Consider the following 7236-nt stretch of genomic DNA (forward strand, 5'->3'; position numbering starts at 1 on the left):
CATATCATCCAGCGGCATTTTCCTCAGCCGAGTTGGGACTCCAGGAGCTGTAGACATTTTCCCCTCTAAATTGAAAGTGGTTTCTTTCTTTCTTTTTTTTTTTTAAGTCACAGTAGTGGGCTTCAGAACTGCAAACCAGAGAGGCGTTTTGATTCCACAAACAGCCCCCAGAGGAAACCATTTCAAACCTAACATTTTTCTTCTTTAGCCAAGGGACCCATAGCATCATCTCAAAACTCCCTCCCTTCCACACACGCATAAAGAAAAAAAAAAATTTAAATACCTCTCATTGAATTAACTTAAATGGGAAATAAAATCAGCTCCTTCAACCTATTTTTACTTGGTCAGAATGAGGGAGAAATGTATTTAAAGAAGAGTTCTAATGACCTTACCTGCTTAGTGCTACAAACACCAGAGGATCTTATTAGCTGAAAAATCTCCTTTGTGTTCGCTTCTGTGTAGGTAGGGACACCACTGCCAGCGTGTTTGTGTTTGGACAGGGCCGCCCAGCCTTCCGATGGCCTGTGGTGAGAGGCACCTTGAAGTGCCTCATGCCGACATCACAGGGCCCTGGTCTGCTTATCTGGGTCAGCAGAGAGCTCGCTCCCCACAGGCAGCTGAGCACTTCTGGGTAAATTGAGTATTTGTTAAGAACTGCATATTTTTTTTCCTGTGAAAAAATGTGTGAAGCCTCCACATTGACTAACAGCTCTCACTTTCTCTTCCCTAGAAAGGCAGAGAAATCTGTCTGGAAAGAGAACAGGGTCTTTCTCCACACTCACCCCATGAGCTTGCTAGATGTGAAGAGCCCCATATGGGCCTAGCGGCTTTGCCTGAACTATACTGCCCGGTCCTACATGCCACCTTGCCAGGGAATTAGTGCTGCCTGTCCTTTCCCCTATGGAGAGAGCTCCGAGTTCCTACCATAATGATAGGAGGCTGAGGATCTTGATAACCAAACCATAGTATTCATTACCATGGTTTCTTTCAGCTCTTGCCCAAGAGAATGGTGTACATTTGTAAAGGGTCTGCATTTTTTAATGGAAGTCTTACAGGACCCAAGTCCTATGAAACATTCTTTCAAAAGGGAGAAAAGAAAGAGTGGGAATCAATTAAGTTGCACACCGTATCCCTTTCACTCCACATTAGCTGATCAGAGCAATAAATATTAACCTCGAATGGGCTGCAAAATCATCTGTGGATCTATTCCAAAATATAAATTATTTTTTGGGGGGGTGGGTGGTACTGGGGATGGAACTCAGGGGCACTTGACCACTGAGCCACATCCCCAGCCCTATTTTGTATTCTATTTAGAGACAGGGTCTCACTGAGTTACTTAGTGCTTCGCTTTTGCTGAGGCTGGCTTTGAACTCGCCATCCTCCTGCCTTAGTCTCCCGAACTACTGGGATTAGAGGCATGCGCCACCTCACCCAGCCTCAAAATACAAATTCTTATACCCATCAAAATCAAGATCTCTTAGTACTTGTAAAACTATAGGGACAGAAGAAAGGCATGTGTTTGTTTTCCTGAGACCTTTTCATTTTATTAGATCATGTCCTTAGGGGAAAAAGTTGCAGGTATTGGAATATTCCAGTAATGGCTTTTAGTGGTTTCCCTGCATAGTGGTTAAGAGCATGGGCTTTGGATTCAGACAGCCTTAGGGTCTCCTATCTCACAGTTTACTTGCTGTGTGATACTGAATGAGATATTCAACCAGTGGAAACCTCAATCTCCTCATCCATATAATAAGGAGAATATTAGTACTGACTTCATAAGCTTGGGAAAATTAAATGAGATGATATATGCAGCTTATTTGCAAAGGCCCTATGCTTAGAAATAATGCAGCAAATGGTGGCTATTAATAAGAAGGTACTTTATAGCAGGATTCTGCCTACCAACTGCATTGTGCCAGTCATAATTGTACAAAGAGTCCATTGTGTTGCCAGCATTAGGGTCTAGAAGACGACTATATGGGAGTGACCTGGCTTACTGCTGTGATAAAGGCATATTTTAAAAAGTTAATCTTTTTTCATTTTCATTATATTTAGGTGGGCATTTGACTAAAAAATATTACCATAGTCTAGGAGGATTCAAAATGGTAGATTAGAGGAAGGCTGCATTTCCAGTTGCTAATGAGGAAATACAGAGGCATTTTCTTTAAAATCCTGAATGAGATAAGGATGTTTAGTCTCACCATGACTATTCAATATAGCACTAGAAATTCTAGTCAGAGCAATCAGGCAAGAGAAGGAAATAAAAGGAATAAAAATAGGAAGGAAGAAGTCAAATTATCACTATTTACAGATGATATGATTCTATGCTTAGAACATCCAAGTTCTATCAGAAGACTGCAAGAGCTATTACACAAATTCAGCAAAGTAGCAAGTTACAAAATCAACAAAGTCAATAGCTTTTCTACACACCAATAATAAATCTGCTGAGAAAGAAATCAGGAAAACAATCCCATTCACAATAGCCTCCAAAAAAAATTAGAAAAAAATCTAACCAAGAAGATGAAAATCCTCTGCAATGAAAACTGTAGACCATTTAAGAAAGAACTAATTGAAGAGGACACAAGAGATGGAAAGATCACCCATGTTCATGGATAAGCTGAATTAATACTACTAAAATGGTCATACTATCAAAATATACAAATATACAAATTCAATGCAATCCCCATTAAAATATCAAATTAAAAACCTTCTGCACAGCAAAGGAAACAATTAAGAATGAGAAGAGAGAATCTACAGAATGGAAGAAAATCTTTGCTAGGTGCTCTTCTGACAGAGGATAAATATCCAAAGTATATAAAGAAAAACCAAACACTAAAGAAAAAAAAAGCCAAAAAGCCCAGGTAACAAGTGGGAAACTTACCTAAATAGATATTTCTTGAAAGAAGAAATGCAAATGGCCAACAAATATATGAAAAAAATGTTCAACATTTTTAACGATTAGGGAAATGCAAATCAAAACTACCCTGAGATTTCATTTCACTCCAGTGAGAATGGCAGCCATCAAGAATATAAACAAAATTATAAATGCTGGAGAGAGTGGGAGGAAAAAGAACACTTTTACACTGTTGTGGAATTGTAAATTAGTACAACCACTACTCAATTTAGAATGGAATTTCCTCAAAAGGCCAGGAATGAAACCACCATATAATCTAGCTATACCATTCCTAGGTATTTATCCTAAAGAATTAAAGTCAGCATACACATGCATACTCATGTTTATGGGAGCACTACTCACAATAGCCAAACTATGGAAACAGCCTAGGTGTCCATCAATGGATGAATAGATAAAGAATGTGTGGTATATATACACAATGAAGTTTTATTCAGTCATAAAGATTAAGTGATGACATTTGCAGGAAAATGGATGAAACTTGAGAACACTATGTTAAGCAAAATAAGCCAAACTCAGAAAGTCAAGGGTTATACGGTTTTGTTTTGTTTTGTTTTGTTTTTTCATATGTGGAAGTTAGAGAGGAAAAAAGGAAAAGAGAGGTATGGGGGGGGGGGAATAATCTCATGAAAGTTGAAAGTAAATCAGTAAATGAGAGGAAAGGTACCAGGGTGAGGAAGGAGGGGAGGGAAAGAGGAAACATGGGGAATGATATTAGACAAATTATATTTTGTGCAGGTATGAATATTTAATGATGAATCCTATCATTATGTATAACTGTAATACACCAACAAAATATGGAAAAGACTCATTAAAAAATTACATAGTTTACCTAGGAGGGCTTATGGAGAATAGCAACATTCCCTTGACTTCCTCCCCGCCCTCCTAGTCATTCCTTTAGGTTCGTATGCCAAAAGCAACCAACTTGAGCTGCTTCCTCTTTCCAGGAATTTTGACAGTTACCATGATGTGTCTGTATAATATAATAAGGATTGTTTTTATTTGTGTTACCAACTTTAGATACTTTCATGATGGATGAAGCTTTGGGTATTTACATCACTTTCCTTCCAATGATACTAATGCTCTTCTCAGTTACCTCAGCTCTGCACCAGGGTTATGCCTAAGCCTCTGCTTCCTGTTCCATGCCTGCAGACACTGTGTTCATCAAATTTCCATTAAAAAAACTAACTATCTGAGGTAGTCAACCTAAAAAGAGGAAGAGTTTATTTTTGCTCAAAGTTCTAGAGGTCTTGGTTAATGGTTGGTTGCCTCATTTCTCTTGGACCTATGGTGAAGCCAACCATCATGATGAGAACACATGGTCGAACAAAGCTGCTCATCTCATGGCAGCCAGGAGACAAAGAAAGGAAGGGGATGGGATTAGAGTCTTCATATTCCTTCAAGAGCATGTCCCCAATGGTCTAACTTCCTTCTACTAGGCCCAATGTCTCAAAGTTTCTACCACCTCCCAATAGTTCCATGGGCTGGAGACCATGCCTCTCACACATGGGACTTTGGGGGATATGTAAGATCTATAATGTAGCTGATATCATCTGCAGACTCAAAATGAAGATCTGAGTGCTGGAGAGAAGGAGGAGCACCACACCTGTCCATAGGTTGATTAAAAAGTGCAATACCAATAAACAGTATTCATACTGTGATGCTCAAGTCAGTTTGTCCTCTGCAGAACCAGAACCATGTGCTCTACTGCATGTGCAATCGGTAGACAGGGGACCACATCAGAACATGGGAGTTATATTGGTTCACAGACAATTTTTTTTCCTGTCACCTCAATGTTTGAAGCAGTCAAATACACATGTTCTCATAATGAGGGAGAAACACTGGATATGGTATAAAGATCTTAAGAAAACAAAAGATCTGGAGCAATGCCTTTCATCTATCCAAGAAGTGGGTTTAGTAGTTTCTCTATTAAGTGATGGACAGAGGCTGCAAATGCAGTTGTATTACCTGATGCAAAGACATTGCTTTTGATGACTATAAGTAAGATTAACACACTGAATATTTCAAAATTACTTAAATACTAGATTTTAAATGTTCTCTTCACACAAAAAGATGATAAGTATGTGAGGTGATGGGTGTGGCGATTAGTTTGATTTACTCATTCCATATATAAATATTTATCAAAATAATACATTGTATTCCATAAGTATAAAAAATTATTGGTCAACGATAAAAAAAAAAGACCCTGCCACTGTGTTTATATATAAACACTCTATTAGTTGTAAATGTCTTCAGGGACCAATGTGTCCAAAGAGGAAACATGACCTTAGGGCATGGGAAAAATGTAATTTCTAGCTGTAAATGTCAACAAAGAGTTAACTGTGCTAATATTTTTCTTCCAATTGTTACTATTATCATTAGAGCTCTAGTCACAAAATCCCACAAGTTTTGAGTCACCTGCCAAACCCTATTTTCCCCATATGCCCTATTATTTTTATTGCACAATTTTGTAGACCATGCAACATTTCAAAGATGTATATGTGATGTTCTGGTAGAAATGCCTGATAGTGTTGGGTTTATGTTGTCTTCTCAGCAGCACTGATGTGCCCACTATGAAACACAAAGAAAATGTTCCTGGAGGCAATTTGAATGAGTTATTCCTTCATCATTTCCTCCAGTTCTTTCAAACTCTCAATCATCACCATCTCCAATCTATTACTTGCCTTTATTTCTGGAAATGTATCTTCTATCTCCTCTTTCTGCTCCAGCCTAGATGGGTTGTTCTTGGGGCCTCTACATAGGAACAATTCATTTGTTCCTGTTGTTGATTGTTGTCTTCAGCAACAATCCATTTGTTAGGGTTTGAATGGGAGGTGTCCCCCAAAAGCTCACATGTGAGACAATGCAAGAAGGTTCAGAGAAGAAATGATTGGATTGTGAGAGCCTTAACCCAATCAGTGGATTAATCACCTGATACTATTAATTGAGTGGTAACTGAAGGCAGGTGGGGTGTGGCTAGAGGAGGTGGGTCATTGGGAGCATGCCTTTGGAGTATATAGTTGTATCTGGTGAGTGGAATCTCTCTGTGCTTCCTGATAATCATGTGAGCTGCTTCCCTCCTCCACAATTTTCTACCATGTTGTTCTGCCTCACTTTGAGTCCCAAGGAATGGAGTCTGCTGTCTATTGACTGAGACCTCTGAAACTGTGAGCCCCCAAATAAACCTTTCCTCCTCTACAGTTCTGGTCGGGTCCTTTAGTCACAGCAGTGAACAAGCCGACTTAAACACCATTCTTTTCTTGGATGCCACATTCTCCTCTTCCATAGTTTACCTACTTTCACTTACCAGCACATGTTCTTGTATTTTTGTCCTACAAAAGAACACAAGGAGCAAACTTTTGAATCCTTGAATATCTAAAAAGACTCTATTTCTAGCACTTAACTAAAGTTTTGGCTGGCTATAGACATCTTGGTTCAGAGTTTTAGCCTCTGAATTTTTAAGGCATTGATCCATTGTCTTCTGACATCCAGTGTTCCTAAAAAGTATTATGCCAATATGATTCTTATTTCATTTTTTCCCCTGAAAGGATTTAAGAGCTTTTCATTATTCTTAGTGTTCTAAAATTTTGCATGCCCTATCTAGTTGAAACTCTTCTTATTCATTATGTGCAGCACTGGGTGTCTTTTTCCATCTGAAGAATCTGGAGATTCTCTTTTATTAATTCTTTGATAAGTTCTCACTACTATTTTCACTATTCTCTACTTCAATAACTCAATACTTCAATTAATCATATGGTGGGTTTCTGAAAATTAATACTCAATATCTCTTACATTTTCTTGTATTTCCTCTAATAAGAAACCTCTTCTGAGGCATTTTTCCAACTTTATCTACTGAGGCTACTACAGAGATTTTCGTTTTAGCAATCGTAATTTTAAATCCCAAGATCTTTTTCTTACTCTCTGTTCATACATATTATCTTTTTCTCATTTTAGGAGCAACGCATTCTCCAAGTTTTTGGAACATATTCATATATTTTAAAATTTCTCTTCTCCTCTCTGAAATATTGTTTCTGCTGGTAAAACACAAGGCTCCCTCTGCCTCCTCCAGCATCTCTGGGACTCATAGTCTGTTGCCTCTTTCTTCCCAGCTCATCACCTGATTGGTGGTTTTCTGTACTTGGCTTCATCAATTGCACTCCAATACTTCTCTTCCAAACTATTGTCTGTTTCTCTTTCTCCTTTTTACTTCCTTTATTCATATAGGTTTATACCTGTTGCATATTTTAGTGAGAGCTCATGCCGAGAGAAGTTGACACTTGGAGTTTTTAACAATCCTACAAAGGTACCATATAACCTAGCAATAAACTTCC

The sequence above is a fragment of the Sciurus vulgaris genome, assembly GCF_902686455.1.
Source record: "Sciurus vulgaris genome assembly, chromosome: 12".
Classification (NCBI taxonomy): domain Eukaryota; kingdom Metazoa; phylum Chordata; class Mammalia; order Rodentia; family Sciuridae; genus Sciurus; species Sciurus vulgaris.